Source organism: Camelus dromedarius, chromosome 6 (assembly GCF_036321535.1).
Source record: "Camelus dromedarius isolate mCamDro1 chromosome 6, mCamDro1.pat, whole genome shotgun sequence".
NCBI classification, from domain to species: domain Eukaryota; kingdom Metazoa; phylum Chordata; class Mammalia; order Artiodactyla; family Camelidae; genus Camelus; species Camelus dromedarius.
In genome coordinates, this window is record NC_087441.1 from 28,667,756 (window position 1) to 28,685,518 (window position 17,763).

At 37.9% G+C, this 17,763-nt stretch overlaps 1 protein-coding gene across 17 annotated transcripts in view; it reads left to right on the forward strand.

Annotated features, from left to right (window-relative positions):
• Positions 1-17,763, forward strand: part of EPB41L2 (erythrocyte membrane protein band 4.1 like 2) — a 199,768-nt gene that overhangs the window by 74,861 nt on the left and 107,144 nt on the right. The window contains exon 1 of one of the 17 annotated variants that reach the window (XM_031456315.2): positions 3,035-3,128. The exons of the other annotated variants lie outside the window; for them this stretch is intronic. The gene's annotated coding sequence lies outside the window, so the exon portion shown is untranslated. Of the gene's footprint in view, positions 1-3,034; positions 3,129-17,763 lie in introns of those variants that run through there. 17 annotated transcript variants of the gene reach the window in all.

Here is a 17,763-nt window from a genome sequence, read left to right on the forward strand (position 1 = left end):
AGGATGATTGCTTCTCATTTGGAGGCTAGATGCAGAAAGGTGGGAAAACTGAAAGGAACTAGCTTCCTGATTGTCTTTCTGCAACACTGAGGACTTTATTTTCTGTGCAGAGTTTGTGTCCCGTACAATTTTGGAGCTACGAGTGACCCGTCAGATTATTCTATCCAACATCTTATTCAGTTCCATTCTTTTCCCCCAAGGCAGGAGGTAGGACAGTTTTAAAAAGTCAAGAAATTATGATAATGGGTTTAATTCTGTTGTATACATAAACTCACATACTCAAATATAGGAAAAATGTCCCCCACCCTAACCCCAACCAGCTCCCTTGAATATTTAAAAAATAGTATTCTGAGGATCAACTTTTAATTTCTAGTATTTATGGGGCAACAATGTCAAAACAGGGTTATTTAGGATCTTCCTAAGACAGGTGTAATAGATATAAATTCATATAAACAATTTTTAATAGTAAGACATTTGTGGATGTTTCAGCCTATGCATTTTGTGCACTTTAATGCACTTAAAATCTTACTGGAAATAATTTAAATGACACTGGACATAGTTTGTAACTTCTTTGCCAGTACCCACTGAGTAACTTTACATAAGTTATTTCACTTCTTTGGGTTTAGTTTGCTCATCTGGAAAACAGGTATTAAAACTGAGGTAATGCAGCGTTGGTGGAAAAGTGCACTGTCTTTGAAAGCAGCTGTGCTCACCACTATACCACTGATGGCACTGGTGTGGGCTTTGAAGACAGACCAAATTGGTATACATTCTGGCTCCACCACTGATTGAGTATATGAGTTTAGAAACTCATTTAAGTTCTCTGGCTTCTCTTTTTATCCACCATAGTAACGGTTTATTTATGATCCAAATCATAGAGCCACACAACTCACCTCTCTTAATTCTCTTACCCTCTGTTTGAGCAGTGAGATTCTGATGTCTTATGAGCAGGATTAAAGCCAGCAGAGGAGCTTGAGCAGTAGCACTGGGTTCTATAAGTAAGAAAGTATGTGCCTTAGCTTGGGATTCTATGACAAAATACCATATACTGGGTTGCTTAAACAGTAAGTTTATTTTCTCTCGGTTCTGGAGGCTGGAAGTTCAAGATCAAAGTGCCAGCATGGTCAGTTTCTGGTGAAGACTCCCTTCTTGGCTTGTAGATGGCGGATTCGGAAGTCCTCACGTGGCGAAGTAAGAGAGAGAGCGAGAAAGGATGAGCAAACTGTCTGGTGTTCCTTCTTAGGGCACTGATTCCATCATGGCCCCACCCCTATGACCTCATCTAAATCTAATTATCTCCCAAAGATCCCATCTACAGATACTATCACATTTGGGGGGTTAGTGCTTCAGCATATGAATTTTGGGGGTTGCAGTTCAGTCTGTAGAAGAAAGGGGAGTTAAGAGGGCAGGAGGTACAGGGGTAGTGAGAGATGCCTGTGATAGAGTGTAGAGATCTACTAACGTCAGCCTCACTGGATCCAGTGCCACATGTCAGTAATTCTGAGACTTCTGAATTCCATAGAGCAATATGTTTTAGAAAAAGGTATGGAGCCAGTATTTTCCCAAGTAAGTGTATTGAAGTAAATTTGCCACTGTATTTCAGTTTCTATTAAAAAATACATTTAACATTTAAAAAATATAGGAAGAACACCATCTGAATAAAAGATGATGCTTTGAATTGAATAAAATTGTCTCTACTAAAAAAACTCAACAAATCACCCTTTTGTGAACCAGTGCAAACCTTGTGGTGGGTGGATAGTGAAGTTTACTTCTATTATATAGAATTGAGTTTTTTTTTTTTTTTTTAAGTTTTGTGTTCATTTTGACAGAGATTAATCTCTTCGGAGCTGCTACTGAAACGTATTTTCAATAAGTTCCTGTAGAGAGAACCTTACCTTTCTCTATCAGTTGGTACAGGTGATACCTTATTTATTTAAATATCTAAACTGTTTTCTTTGTAATTAAAAAAACTTATTTTTTCTTATTTTTTTTTTTTAAAGACTGCTGTAGGTGAGTGTGAGCATATAACACTGACCTAAGAGCTGCTTGATAGGAGAGCCGTGTGGTATGGAAGCAGGGTGAAGTTGTAAAAATGCATTCCTGGATCCAGAGTCTGCCTGTCTTGGTCCTGATTTGTTAATGTAAATATCTATACTGGAAGAAAAACCAACCAGAATTTAAATGTATAGGGTGGGGGTATTGTAGAATTAAGGACGCTTCGTTGTTTCTCAGATCTCTGGAAACGTATAGGGTGGGGGTATTGTAGAATTAAGGACGCTTCGTTGTTTCTCAGATCTCTCTGACCTGAATCTTAAACTCAGTGCATTTTCCTTTAGTGACTTTAAATTTACTTTGCTTCCATATGTATTTGTTTTCATATGACAGATGGATATAAAATTACCTTTTGCTATCCATCATTTCTCAATTTAGGATTGACAATATAATAATAAAACGGGGATTTATCAGCTTTATAACTATATAATGATACCTATAAATCTAGATTAAAATGAGCCTCCATTTGAAATACAATGGAATGAATAGCAGATTCTTTACACTTGAATGAAAATAGATATTTCATTTTTATATATTAAAAACTGGGTTATTTCATTGCATGGTGTTTTATATCAAAATGTATGTATCAATTTATAAAAAAAGATGATTAGGCTGTATGTTGTATACATATACTTTTGGTGTCTTGTTTGTAGGGTGGGTTAAAATGACAGAAGTAAAATCAAAATCAAAGGGGGCAAACTCAAAGCAATGCAAAATGATGCAAAAAATGACGAAAAGAATCCCTAGCAGTAGAATCATAAGAAATTATAATCATAGAATTAAAATTTGCTGTTAAAACCATTCTTTACCTAAAGTGTTCTTCATTTAGTGGGTCGCACAGGCAGCAGGCAGATGACTTTTTTCTTTGACCCATGTGGATTTTCTAGCTGAGGAATGAAGTAACTTGGAACAAGCTGGGCTTTTCTACTGAGCATGCCCTTCTCCGGCGGGGTCTGGCCTGGGTGGGGCCGGTCTTGCTCATTAAGCTGTTGGAAGCTGGATTTCCATTAGCTCTCCAGTCTTCTAATGACAGGGAACTGCAGACAACGGGCTCCATGTACTTTTTCAAAAGCTGCGTATGTATTTCAAGGGGGAGATTTTAAGGGCGTTTCTGTTGTAGCAGTTGGGTTTGGTGGTATATGCTTGCTTGTTTTTGCTTTTGAAGAAAGTTTGCCTCTGAGACTATTAGCATCTAGGGGACTGAACATTTGAAAAATGCTAGTGGACAGAGTAGAGTAGATGGAATCTGGGTTCGTACACTCTCTGGCAAGGGAATATGCTCAGCTATATTTGAACCAAGCCCTGTGAAAAGTACGTATATATTTTTAGACCATTTGTTTGCATTTTTCTAGGCTGAATTTTGTCAGCTTATTAACTTAATTGCCTTTTCAGGTTTGACCTATGAGAATAATGAAGCTAGTTGGTTGATTTTATATATTTGTCCTGCTGTTTCACTATACAGAAGTTAATTATTCCTAAAGCACATGAGGACTATGTAAAGTTAATAGTTTACAGTTTTTTTTAACATTAAAGGATGATAGATCTCAATTTAATTAGCATGAAAATGAAGCATTTTATGAATTAACTCATTTGATTAAAAGAGGTTGTGTCTAGCAGAGATTTGAATTTATATTTTTTAGCATCTGCAGAGTAGTGACCATTAATAGCTCTCAAGAGTTGTATATTTTTTTGATGTTGTCAAACCCTAAGTAAATATTAGTTGAATAATAGGTATCAACATCTTCTACTGAATATTTAATCTGTTGTCACATTGAAGAAATGTGAAAACTTACCATGTTGCCCAGATTGGAACATTCAGACTTGAGAAAAATCATCTTTATGCTTTTTCTTGATATGATTTACCAGTCTAACAACCTTCCTTCAGAAAGAACCTTATTTTAATGCTACTTTCTTTTTTAAATTTATTTTTTCATTTTTATTTTTTGGAAGTGGAGGAGGTAATTTGGTTTATTTATTTATTTACTCATTTATTTTTAACAGAGGTACTGGGGATTGAACCCAGGATGTTGTGTATTCTGAGCATGCTCTCTACCACTGAGCTACACCCTCCCCCTTGATGCTACCTTCTAACAAAACGAAAAGCAGTACTATTGTGATGGCCAGGTGACCTAAGTTTCTTCTTTACTGTTGTCACTGCAGGGAATGTTCTTATACCAGTGAAGTATTACTGAATATTTTGGGGGAGGTGCATGTATACTTGTGAAGTTTTAAGTTTTCTATTTTTAGTTTCAACAAAGAATTGTCTCCTCAAATTATGGGCAACTCAGGCAAGAGAATAAATGACTGGAGGTGATACTGATGATCTGGACAGCCGTTCAGAGGACCCCCACCTCCCCCGTGCAACATCGCCTTTCTAGTGTTCGCGCCCACGTTGTATGATATATTGATGACACACAATTTAACATCATAGCTGGATCACAAGGTTGAAAAGGGAAAATTTAAACTTTGACGTTTTCTTGGCTTGAAATTTTTGTTGGGTTCCGAAGGTTTGAATGTCTAGCATATTCTCCAGCAGGCTCCTCTCCCAAATCATGTTTACAGATGTTGAATTTTAAGAATCTTACCTCCAAAGAAACAAATATATTTAGCTGAAGTAAAAACTTGTCCTAGGCAGCACCACCTAAAAAGTAGTCACTGGAAGCTTTTTCTAAGTAAAGTAGTTTTGAACTAAACTAATGCTCAGAGTAGAAATACTTGGGGGAAAAAAAAAGGTTCTAAGCTTTCCAAATGGCATGTCTGTAATTCCATTGTAGTTACAGCTTTTTCTGCCTGGGGAAAGTTGCTTTTATCACGCCAGGCGTGGAGGGTCCATATGCTAACAGTCTACGGCACCTTCTGCTGACCAACCAGAGGATTGGCGTCAACATTTGGATCTGCTTACCTAAGCTAGAAAAATCAGTCCGTTTATGTAGTCTCATATTTTAAGAATACACGCTATATGCATTGACATAACTCTTTGGCAGTTTTGTAAATATTTTAAAATGGCAGAAGAGCTAACGACCACAACTTAAAAAATGAATCATACTTTGAGACAAGGTCTAGATATTTATGCCTGTCTACTGCAGTGTTCCGAAGCTTATGGAGAAGAGGATTTGAAAGCCTGAGATCAGTGTAGGCTCCAGCTTGGTGGCCTTATCATAGTGTGGGGAGTTGATTGAGTTTGACAAGCTTTTGTCTTATGACCTATTAAAATGCAGCGTCTGCAGCCTGTGCATTTATCCTGTGCAGTTAACCTTGGTGGATTTGTTGTTAGCTTATTTGGTAAAAGCCTCCCGAACTGCTGTTATTTTTTAGCTAAAGAATTTTGAGTTTGATTCAAACAGAAATATTATTAGACTAGTTGTAGATTACCACTTGCTACCAAGTGAATTTTCTGATAGGGCTGGGGAAGGACCCTGTGCAGAAGGTAGCTATGGGATGAGCTCAGAAAAAATATACTCCCTGATACATGTAATGACCAGGAAAGATTTTTGGTGTTGTCTTTGCTGTTTTGAGCCAGGTTCGGAAGAAACTGCACATGAGTATATTTTTCTTCTCTGTGAAATGTTATATTTAATGATGGTGGTCCAAATAAATGTTCCTCCAATACTAGGGAACATCACAAAAGACATTTATCTAGAAGCCACTGGATGCGTAACACTGCTCTGGGAACACGTAGTTACTCAGCTACGCAAAAGTTTCCCCCTCTTTATGTGAGTGTAGGAGCAGATGTAGGGCAGGGAAGAGGTGTGGACAGGAAACATGACATCCTCGTGCTGGTCAAGCCAACTTTATTCCTGCTTTTCTCTGTAAATGAGGAGGAAGCTGCTGACCAAGACTGGAGGTGTTTATGTGTGACTAACTTAGGAATTTAATAAGAATCTACCCATTCTGTTTTACTCTCCTTTTAAAATAGTGCCTCAACTTTCAGAGAAATCTCTTTCCAAGTTCCCTCTTCAAATCCTCCAGGGGAGAATAGGAATGATCTTTTTAGACTGCCTGCATGCTCACCAATATTATTGTCAGAAAAGACAATTTTTGGGGGGAGATGGAGCAGGGGAGATAATTAGGTTTATTTATTTATTTTTTTAAATGGAGGTACTGGGGATTGAAGCCAGGACCTTGTGCTTGCTAACTGAGAGCTCACTCTACCCCTGAGCTAAACCCTCCCTCCCAAACTTTTGTTTTAACTCCACACTGAGGGGGAAAAATAAAATGCTAGTAGCAAGGCTTTCTAAGGAACCACAGAGTTTTTTTTTTTTTAATGGATACTTGATACACTTTTTAAAAGATGTGTGGTTGCTCTAAAAGCTTAGGTTTTGAGCTTTTTCCACTTAGGAGAGCAGTGTCTGTACAGAGTAATTGGTGGGTTTATAATGTGTGTTGAATTGGAGGCGAGCAGAAATTAGTTTCTCTGAGGATATAGGGACAATCTTAAATTTCATATGGCAGGAAATCAATTTTATTTTAGGCTATCTTAATGCCACTGCTGAGCTGGAATAGACTGTAAGTCTTCTGCACCCAGACTGTTCATTTGTGAAGCCAGAGCTATGTGACAAAGCAAGGTGGCACCATCACTTGTGGCGGTGTGGCATTTGGATTGTCTCCCAAGGAAGCAGACCAGCCATGCTGGGTTCACTTAATGCATAAGATATTTTAATGTGTAAATATTATCCTTCTCATAAAGTACTTAAATGCTTCAGGTTGTGCAAACTTCTGCTCACTGAAAACTGTCTCCCTGTCTGCACCTCTGTCCCTCATCTACCCCATGTCATCCACCATTCCCCATAATCACTGCTGTCACTTTTCTCTGTGCTTCCCTATTTTCCATATGAATATCCAGGTAAGTATGCATATATACATATTTATACCTCCCGCACACTTTGCTTTCAGCCCACGGGTTACAGCATATCATGCATGCTATCTGAATTTTGCTTTTAAAAAAATTTTTTTTATTGAAGTATAGTCAGTTTACAATGTTGTGTTAATTTCTGGTGTACGGCATAGTGATTCATTGTACGTATATATATTCCTTTTCATATTTGTTTTCATTATAGGCTATTACAGGGTATTGAATATAGTTCCCTGTGCTATGCAGAAGGGTTTTGCTGTTTATTTTATATATAGTAGTTAGTGAATCTTACTTTTTGTATTTAACAGTGTAACTTGGAGATACTTCTGTAACAGGGATGGTAACCCTCCTCTTTTTATTTCTTCATAGCTGCATAGTACTCTGTTGTATGATTGTAGCATAATGTCACCTGTTGATGGACATCAATCTTTTGCTGTTACAAGCAATGTTATAGTGACTCATCTCTACATCATTATTTTACATATGTTCATATGTCTCTGTAGGATACAGTCCCACAAGCAAATAACTGGTTAGGATGTGTGCACATTTGGAATTTTGATAGCTGTTGGCAAATTGACTTCCATTGGATCTGTACCCATTTACTCTTTTACTAGCAGTTGTATGAGAATGCCTCTGTTCCCATAGTCTTGCTCAGTGATTAAGCTTTTGGATTTTGCCATTCTAAAATTTTAGCTGTTATTTATTTTACTATGAGTGTGGAGAGCATCTCTTCTTGGGTTCATGTGTCCCTTGTTTTTCTTTTTCCATTAACTCTGTACTCACCCTTTAGCCGCTTTTTTCCCTGTCTGGGTGGGGGTTGGTCAGCCTAGCCAACGGAATTAATTTGTTTTGGAGTTTTGATGTCAAGAAACTTCATAATGAAGAACTATTTTGTTAGTCTTTTTCTTCAAATTAAGTTTTGCTTGAGGGCAAAATATGTAGCAAATATAGTTGAGATTTAAGTGCTCTTTATTTTTTAATTTTTTAAAATACATGTTTTTTGAAGTGTAGTCAGTTTACAATGTTGTGTCAGTTTCTGGTGTACAGCACAATACTTTAGTCACACATGAACGTACATACATTCATTTTCATATTCTTTTTAACCATAAGTTACTACAAGACACTGAATGTAGTTCCCTGTCCTATACACTATGCACTTGTTTTAAGTGCTCTTTAAAAAAGCATGATGCCTATTTGTATTTTATGAGTGCTAAACTGTCATTCCCCAGGTGTGACTTCCTGAAGAGATGATAATGGTAGCCTTGGAGAAAATGATGTCAGCTTTTCAAACTAGTAGTAATTTCAGAATCTAAATTACCAAGATTTCTGACTTAGTGACAAGTGGTTGGAATATATATGGATGCTACTATTGCTACCTCTGTCCCTCACTAGGCTGAGAGTAGGATTCTTGTCATCTAAATTGCTGATGTCTGGTACAGATGCCATGAAAGTACTCAAGAAACATTTGTTTTCAAAGAAGGGGCGAAAATACTGACACAACCCATGTCCTGAAAGTGGGTGAACTTTATCAGGGGCTCCATGAGAATGGCGCTTAGGGTTGTGAATCACCAAATGGTAGTAATAGTTTATTGATTTTTTGCTTTTCAACAAATAAGGAGCTGTCTGGGATTATGCCAGGTGCTGGTTATACAGCAGTGAAGTTGTTTGGGATTGGTGGCAGGATTGCCTGAAGTCTCTGGAGCTGGACAGCCTTGGGTTGAACCCTGGCCCTTCTGTTTATTGGTCGTGTGGCTCAGCTCATGTTATTTATCCTCTTGTACTTTGTTCATCTGCAACGTGGGAATGATTTTAGTTCCTACCTCAAAGGGTTGTGTGTATTAGAAGAATTCTACATGCAGAGTCTCTAGAACAGTGTTCAATGAATAGCCGATATTATTATTTATTACTTCTTACTGTTAATACTATTACTATTACTACCTTTCATGAACAATTGGATTTAGTTCCTTCTTTCACATAATCCCTGCATGATGACAGTGCCCACCATTTATTATGAATTTATTATGTGCCAGACACTTTATGTATAGCATCTAATTTAATCCTTAGAGCCACTCAGTGGGTATGTATTAATATTCCTGTTTCTCTTATGAGGAAACGGAGACTTAGCAATGCTAAATAACTTGTCCATGGTTACGTGACTAGTGTGAGACAGAGCTGGAATTCTAATCTAACTAATGTTTAGTTCCCAGACTTGATCTCCAAACCATCATGTTATTTTAGCCAATGATTAGTTGGCTTCACGCATAAAGAATGTAGCTCGAGCTTTGGCCTTTACAAAAATTAGGGCCCCATCTGAGAGAAGGAATTTGAGCAAATGCAGTTCATTGATAATTCTGACCACACAACTCAGTGTGCATAATTGATTAATGAAGAACCAGCAGAGTTCTGGATGTCTCTTTGATGAGTGTGTGCTGTTGGAGCTCCCAATACAACGAGGCTTACATGCAGTTTGATTGAGAATAATGATGTGCGTTTTGGGGATCCTAAACGATTTATGTACAACTTCTGGTATATTGGACTCCAGGAAAGGATATTTCTTTCTGAGAATGACCCTAGTTGCTTGTGGAAAAGACTTTGCTTGGTGTAGCTCTCTTTCTTGACATGATCTTTCTTTTTAAATTGAAGTGTAGTTGATTTACAATGTTGTGTTAATTTCTGGTGTACAGCGTAGTCAGTCATATATGTATATATATATATATATATATATATATATGTATATATATTCCTTTTCATATTCTTTTTCATTCTAGGCCATTACAAAGTATCAAATATAGTTCCCTGTGCTATACAGTAAGATCCTGTTGTTTATCAGTTTCATATATGGTAGTGTATATCTGTGAATCCCTAGCTTCCAATTTATCCCTCCCCAGCTGCTTTCCCTACTGATACCCGCAAGTTTGCTTTCTGTGCTTGACATGATTCTTAATGAGAGCAGCAGGAACTTGCTGTTAATGAGTAAGATTGTTAGCATTTATCTTAGATGTTACTGGACTTGGACATTGTGGAAAATGATGTCTTGGTTTTCATTTACACCCACCCCTCCAATATATGAAGAAGGGGAATCTTTCACTTTGAACTCTAAGATATTTATTTCATTTTTATTTGAAGTTGTTAGAATGAAGAATTAATGGTTTATTTCACTAATATTAACTCAGAGACTAGGTTTTAAAAAAACTGAGCATCTGGAAAAAATGGAGCTTTTTAACATCCGTGGCTCTTAGACACGAGGGCCGTACAACCCAGTGGGGAGTAGTGATTACCCGAGATAGTTCTCTGCGTGCTCCCAGTTTTTCAGAGCTTACTTTCTAATGCCTGCGTCAGAATACTCAGAGGCTGATAGTGGCTGCAAGTAACTGAACCCCCTGGCTTAATCGTTTACACCCCGAGGGGAGTGTGTTAGGTCACATGACAGGAAGCTCAAACGCAGGACCTGGCCAGGACGAGCAAGTGCAGTGGGCTGGTCCTCTTCTCTGTGAGTCTCTTGCCAGTGTCCTCTGCTGTGTCACTTTGTCCTCAGGCCTTCTCCCCTCATGGATTCTTCAAGATGGCAACAGCATTTCTAGGAGTCATGTATGTAGTGTTCAGAGGCAGAAGAGGGCCCTTCTCTTCCTGTGGCTTAGAGGGAGGAATCTTTACCTAGAAGCCCCCCCTCCCTAGACTTTCTTCATGTCTTCTTGGCAAAGGCGGCGGGGAAGCTACCGTGATTGCCCTTGACCAGGAGACCATCGCCTTGTGGCCTGACCTGGAGCCAGCCTCCACTGGGATTACATGGAAAAGAGAGAAAAGCTGAACAAAATTTGAGTTCTGTTAAAAAGTAGAAAGGGTGGAGGAAACACATGCTCTGAATGTAACCGGACCCTGCCTAGACTTGAATTAGCAAAGGGCTACAGTTCATATCTTTTGTGTATGTGGGTTTAATGTAAACCAGATGTTTGCTTATATTTTTATAGAAATAGTTCTGTCTCTTTTATAGGTCCTTTATCCCTTTAACAGAAACCAAACAAGTGAAATAATGTGTTACTAAGGTAACTAGGGTGGGCAGCATCGAATTATTTAGAAAATAACTCTTGTTTATCTTTGTCATGTAAATAAACTAATAGATAGTCCCTTTGGAATGTAGTGGTGCTTATTTGGATGTGGGATATAGTATTTTCTAGACCTTTTGACACTGAAGAAAAATAAACCTACAAGGGAGAGGAATTACTTGCAGTTGGCTCTCAGTCTGCCTGTTTTGTTATTCCTTCTCCCTCTCCAGATAGTTCTTTTTTCTCTTTCCTCCCCTCCCCCCCATTTTTTAAAAAAATTTTTAACATGTTGGCTGTATTTGAGAAGCATCACTCTTACTGCTTCCTAAATGGAGTTAGGTGGCTGCTGAATCATTCCTTTACTGGGTTTGCTGTTTTGTTTATGTTACATTTGGTGCTTTAAGGGAAGGTAGTGGGGTTATTTAAAGGGGGGCCGGATACAAGCAGTCTGGGGAGATGAACATAAGCAAGTGATTGTGGGTATCAGAAAGTGGCTGCACACGTCCTCTGCCCAATCACAACAATGGATAAAAACAAGATTTGTCAGTTGTGAAAAATGACCAAATTGGAACTGCCCACGCGTTGCCAGTGCTTTTTTAAGTTTGTTATTTGTTGAACAGTTTTGTCTTTCTCAAAGTTCAAAGGAAAGCTCTCTCCACTATATTCAAGTTTAGAAATGCGTATTTCCCCATTTTGTACATCTTGAGCCCCTTAACTTGAGCTCTGCTGGTGGAAATCATTGCTTGTGATCTCAGCAGAGGATGGGAGCCACTCAGCCAGCAGGGCAGCTCACCCACCCGACTCCCTTTCCAGGGATTTTATTAACAGCAAAGGCTCTTAGAGTTGCGCTGGTTCTTTCAGGGTTTTAAGGAAACATCTGGACCCAATAATGAGCATGAACTTCTTGCTTGAAGTTCTTTGTATGAGTATATGGAGTTGTGTATCTATCTGCTTTGCTTTGCTTACTTGCTGTTGTATTAAAAACCAGTGTTTTCAGCAGCATAATGTTACGTGGCACGTAGTTTAGCCTAGTGATAGTGACAGCACCTTGGAATTTATCTCCTTTTCTAAACATAAGAATAAAGAATGGTTTTGCATCACATCTCTCCTTGCCTAACCAATCCCGATCCTCAGTTGGTGATAGTTTCTGCTTGGCTGTGTGTTAAATGATGCATGCTTTTTCTCATGGAGCTGCTACAATAATGACCGCTTGTCAACCCAGAGGGAGCATGCCAACATAGTAACTGTGTCAAAACCACATGCCTGTCTCATGGGCTGACTGTTCACCGCAGTGTTCTTTTTGGTTGTTGATGAGTAGAAAGGTCTTTACTTAATATGTTATATAACTATATTAATGATGGATTTTAGGTAATTGTAATTAAAGCTTAGTGGAATCAGCATTGCTAGAGTTTGGGAAACTAGTCTTTCTAGTTTTGGCTTTGCCCCACCCCTCCCCCAGCTTTGTGATCTCAGGCATGTCTAGTCTTTCTGAGCCTTACTTTCCTTGTTTTGTCTTTTTTTTTTTTAGGAGTGAAGTAATGAGGTTTATTTATTTATATATTTGTTTATTTATTTATAAAATGGAGGTACTGGGGATTGAACCCAGGACCTCATACATGCTAAGCACACACTCTACCACTGAGCTGTACCCTCCCCTCCTCAGTTTCCGTGTTGATAAGAGAAAATGAGGTATTAGATCAGATGATTTCACAGCACTCATTCAGTAAATATTTATCTGGTGTCCTATATGTGCCAGTCTAGATGCTGGAAACAGCAGTGAAAAAAAAAAAAAAAAGATCCCAAGATCCCAGCCCTCAGGGGGCTTTCATTTTAGTGGAAAGGCTTGCGTTCCCCTGCAGGAGTTTCCATTTTAGTGGGCAGTGGTATTTAAAGGCTTATCCACATTTGAAACTCTGTGAGTTACAGGCATGATAATTATGGTGAACGGATGCGCTATAATCATGTTTTCTTGATGGTGGTAATTTGTTTAAGACACCATTTTATCAACAAAGAAGCTAGTGTTTAGATTTGAGCTTTGTTGATCTCTTGAAACTATTTTAAGGATGTACTTATTTACATAAATTGTATCCACCCTTATTGTTGAATATTTACAATCTAATTAGCCATTTCCATTGTATTTTGTCTTATAATTTCCCTTTGGATGGGCAACACTGCTCAACTCCGAACTTCGTAAAACTTAGTCTTGCGAATACAGTAGTGATTATGGAGGACTGCTTTATGGGGCTAAGTGATACGGTTTCTCTGTGCTGTTTGTCTTTGTAGTAGCACCTTGTGTTTAGTTTCGGTCCATCAGCTCAGTTGTGATTACATGGCCAAGTAATAACCTTCAAGTATGATCTTCTATGTGATGGGACCTAGTCTGTAAATTTCTTATTTCGGGGAGGGGCAGGACTAATTATAGTAAATCACAGAATAGATTCATATTGTTCTGTAGTCATTTTGTCAGACTGGCATAAATCTGTTTTGAGGACTAAGCCGAGGGCTGTGGTAGATTCAGTCTTTCCTATGCAATGGAGTTGTGGCTGCCGTACGAAATACAGGTGCACCCAGCGGCATTGTCTTCCATTTAGTGGCCTTGGATACGTTACTTAACTTCTACTCTTCCATTTATTACCACAAAATGGGGATATTACCTACTCTGTAGAATGTTTTGAGGAGCAGAAAATATTTGCGTTATGTCTGACACAGTAAACAGTGAGTGATAATCTTATGATTAAAATACAAATATTAATGCTTTTAACCTAATGGTGGAAACTTTAGTTTTATATTTCATTGCTTCTATAATATTTTGACCAGGAATCAGCTTTAGTTGGTTGGTCTCCAGATTGTTTCTCACAGCCAAAGTAACCAGAGAGCTGCCAGTTAATCCTGCTTAGCTTGGGCAAGCATGAGGCATTTTTGTTTTAATTTTTACCAGGACATTAATTCAACTTTCAAAATGTAATTAGAGAGTATATGCTAAAAGTCACCTTTGGTAATTTCATGATGAATGTAAATATTTTCCACTTGAGTGATACATGGAAAATAGTACCTTTTAGAGACAGAAAAAAAGATTTTCTGTGCAATATGGAGCCAATGCAAGTACTCACATAATGGTCTTACTGGAAGACATTATTTTGAATTTTAAATGTGTAAGAATGAGATGTAAGATTGGACACACATATATTATAGTTACCGAACTATTGGCATTGCCCTCAAGGACATTACTGTCCCCTGATCTCCCTGTCTCACTATGTACTTCTTGCCCTTTGTGCCTTTCCCCTCTGCCTGGCTCTTAAATGGTGGTGAGAAAGGTTCTCTTCAGGACCCTCTAAGCTCAAACTACACTTTTCTCTATGTGGTGTCTGTATCACCTGTGCTTTTAGCTGTCACCCATGTAGTGACAGCTCCCAAATCGGTATCCCTAGTGCCTGTCTAGCCTCCACTCAAGACCTGCGTGTCAGGTGGCCAACTGGACACCTCCTTAAACTTCTCAGCCACAATGAATTAAAAATCTAGTTTAATTGTGTCAGCCAGACCTTCTTTCCTTCGTGTTTCCTGTTTCCATGGATGGTTCTACCATCACCCTAGTCTCTCATGACCTGGGACTTTTCCTCTACTCTTCTCTCTTTGATTTGCTATTTTCATAGACACCACGTCATATCCAGTCTCCCCTTTTACCGTTTCTTATCCTGTACCGCACTGCTTCCACTATAGTATAGACCATCACCTTTTCATGCCTGGCTTGTTGCAACAGCTTCCTGATGTCCTTCTATTTCATTCTTTCTCTCGTCCAGTACTTTACAGCAAGGGTGGGTTCACTGAACTGTGAGTCTGATTACATTACTCCTCTTCTTAAAGTGCTTGTATGACTTATCATTGCCTTTCAATCAACCTCCAGACCTTTCCTACCAAGACACACAAAATCTTTTGTATTATGCCTTCTGTCTATGTCTCCTACTTAATCATCACCAGTTCACCCTCCTCCTTCCCTCCGATCCCCATTCACAAGCCCCCACTTCACTTGTACAGTGTATTTTTGTTCAGTACTTGTAGTTTCCTATGGGAGGAATGTTCTTATGTTTCTACACACTTGCCTATGCCTAGCACGTGCTTCCCATATTGACTTTCTTGCCTGAATAATGGATACTTACTGTTTTAAACGAACTCAAATGTCAACTTCTGCAGAAAGGCTTGCCTAATGACCCTCTTCTAATCTGGCTTAAGTGTTTGTCCTGTGCCTTTTAAACAACAAGCTCTTGATTTCTCTATACCCCAACTCCTCTAGCTCCTTGAAGGTAGTCTGTATTCATGTGCCCAGTACTTGGCACATTGTAGGGACCTGTTAAGTGTAGGCTGGCTGACTGAATGTTTCTGTGCTTGCACATCAGAAGTATGTAACAATTTTGAAGTTTTTTTATTGTTGAGATATCACCCTTTTAAAATTTACAATTCATTGCTTTTGAATATATTCACAAGGTTGTACAACTGTCATCACTAAGTCCAGAATGTGTTTATCATCTGCAAAATAAACCCTGTCCCCGTTAACAGTTGCTCCCCATTCTCCCTTCCTTTCAACTCTTTGCAACCACTAGTCTTCTTCTTTTCTCTGTAGATTTGCCTCTTCTGGAAATTTTATACAAATGGAATCATACAGCGTATGGCCTTTTGTATCTGGCTTCTTTCACATAGCATAATGTTTTCAAGGTTCATATGTGACAGCATATATGAGTACTTCATTCCTTGTCAAGACTTAATATTCTATTTTACGGGCATGTCACACTGTGTTTATCCATCCATCAGTTGGTGGGCATTTGGGTTGTTTTCATTTTTGACTATTATAAATAATGTTGTTATAAACATTCATTTACAAGTCTTTGTGTGAACGTATGTTTTCATTTCTCTTGGGATTCACTTTCTAGGCGTGGAATTGCTGGGTCATATGGTAACTTTATGTTTAACATTTTGAGAAACCACCAAGCTGTTTTCCACAATGGCTGTACCATTTTACATTCTTGCCAGCAGTGCTGAGAATTCTAAATTTTCCATAACCTCACCAATACTTGTTCCTATCTGTCTTTTTGATTATAGCCATACTAGTAGATGTGAAGTAGTGTCTCCTAGTAGTTTTGATTTGTGTTTCCTTAATGACTAATAATATTCAGCATCATTTCAAGTGCTTATTGGCCATTTTTTCTTTGGAGCAATGTCTACTCAAATCCTTTTTTGCCCATTAAAATTTTTCTTTTTTGGTCTTTATTGTTGAGTTGTAAGAATTCTTTATATATCTAGATACTGGACTCTGATCAGAAATATGATTTGCAAAAGATAGTGAATAGTATTTTAAGAAATAAGTATAGTACTGATACCTGCTACAACATGAATGAACCTTGAAAACATGCCAAGTGAAAATGCTACATGTTGTATGATTCCATTTATTTGAAATGTCAAATAGGCAAATCTGTACAGACTGAAAGTAGTTTAGTGGTTGCCACAGGCTTGGGTAAGGGGAGACTGGAGAGTAACTATTGATGGTATAAGGTTTCTTTTTGGGATGTTGAAAGTGTTATAGGATTAGATAGTGGTGATGGTTGCACAACCTTTTGAATATGCTTCGAACCGTTAACTGTACAGTTTAAAAAGGTGAATTTTATGGTATGTAAATTGTATTTCAATAAAGCTTTAAGAAAAAGAAAAATCAAATTTACTTTGTTTTTTGAAGTCTTCAAGTTTTTTACCACTTTTGGAGATAGCTGGGAAATTTCCCATTGGCCTGGGCGCCAGGCCTTTGAGTACATTTTATAATTAGTAAGAGCAGAGTGTGCTGTGTCTGCCATCCCTGCATGTGCTTTTTTATTTATACTTTTTCATTCTTAATTGAAGTATAGTTAATGTACAATATTGCATAAGTTACAGGTGTACAACATAGTGATTCACAGCATTTAAAGGTTATATTCCATGAATAGTTATTACAAAATACTGGCTGCATTCCCTGTGTTGTACAATAAATATATCTTTGTAGCTTATTTATTTAATAAGTAATAGTTTGTTCCTCTTATCCTCTAACCCTATCTTACCCTTCTCTTCATCCCTCTCCGCACTGGTAACCACTAGTTTGTTCTCTATATCTGTGAGTCTGTTTCTTTTTTGTTATATTCATTTATTTGTTTTATTTTTTAGATTCCACATATAAGTGATATCATACAGTATTTGTCTTTTTCTGTCTGACTTATTTCATTTAGCACAGTACTTTTCAAGTTCATCCATGTTGTTGCAAGAGGCAAAATTTATTCTTTTTAATGGATGAGTAGTAGTCCATTGCATACCTATTTACCACATCTTCGTTATCCATTGTTCTGTTGATGGACACTTAGGTTGCTTACATGTCTTAGCAATTGTAAATAATGTTACTGAGAATACTGGGTACATGCATCTTTTCAAATTAGTGTTTTTGTTTTTTTCTGGATATTTACCCAGCAGTGGAATTGCTGGGTCATATGGTAGTTCCACTTTCAGTTTTTTGAGGAACCTCCATCTGTTTTCTATAGTGACTGCACCAATTTCCATTCCCACCAAAAATGTATAAGGGTTCCCTTTTTTCCACATCCTCACCAATGTTTGTTTTTTGTGTTCTTTTTGAAGATAGCCATTCTGACAGGTGTGAAGTGATATCTCCTTGTGGTTTTAATTTGCATTTCTCTGATAATTAACTATGTTGAGTATCTTTTCATTGCCTGCCTGTTGTTTTTATTTAAAGTCCTTCTTTGCTTGTATAAAATTTAGACAACCTGTTACTTTCAGATTTAATTTTGATTT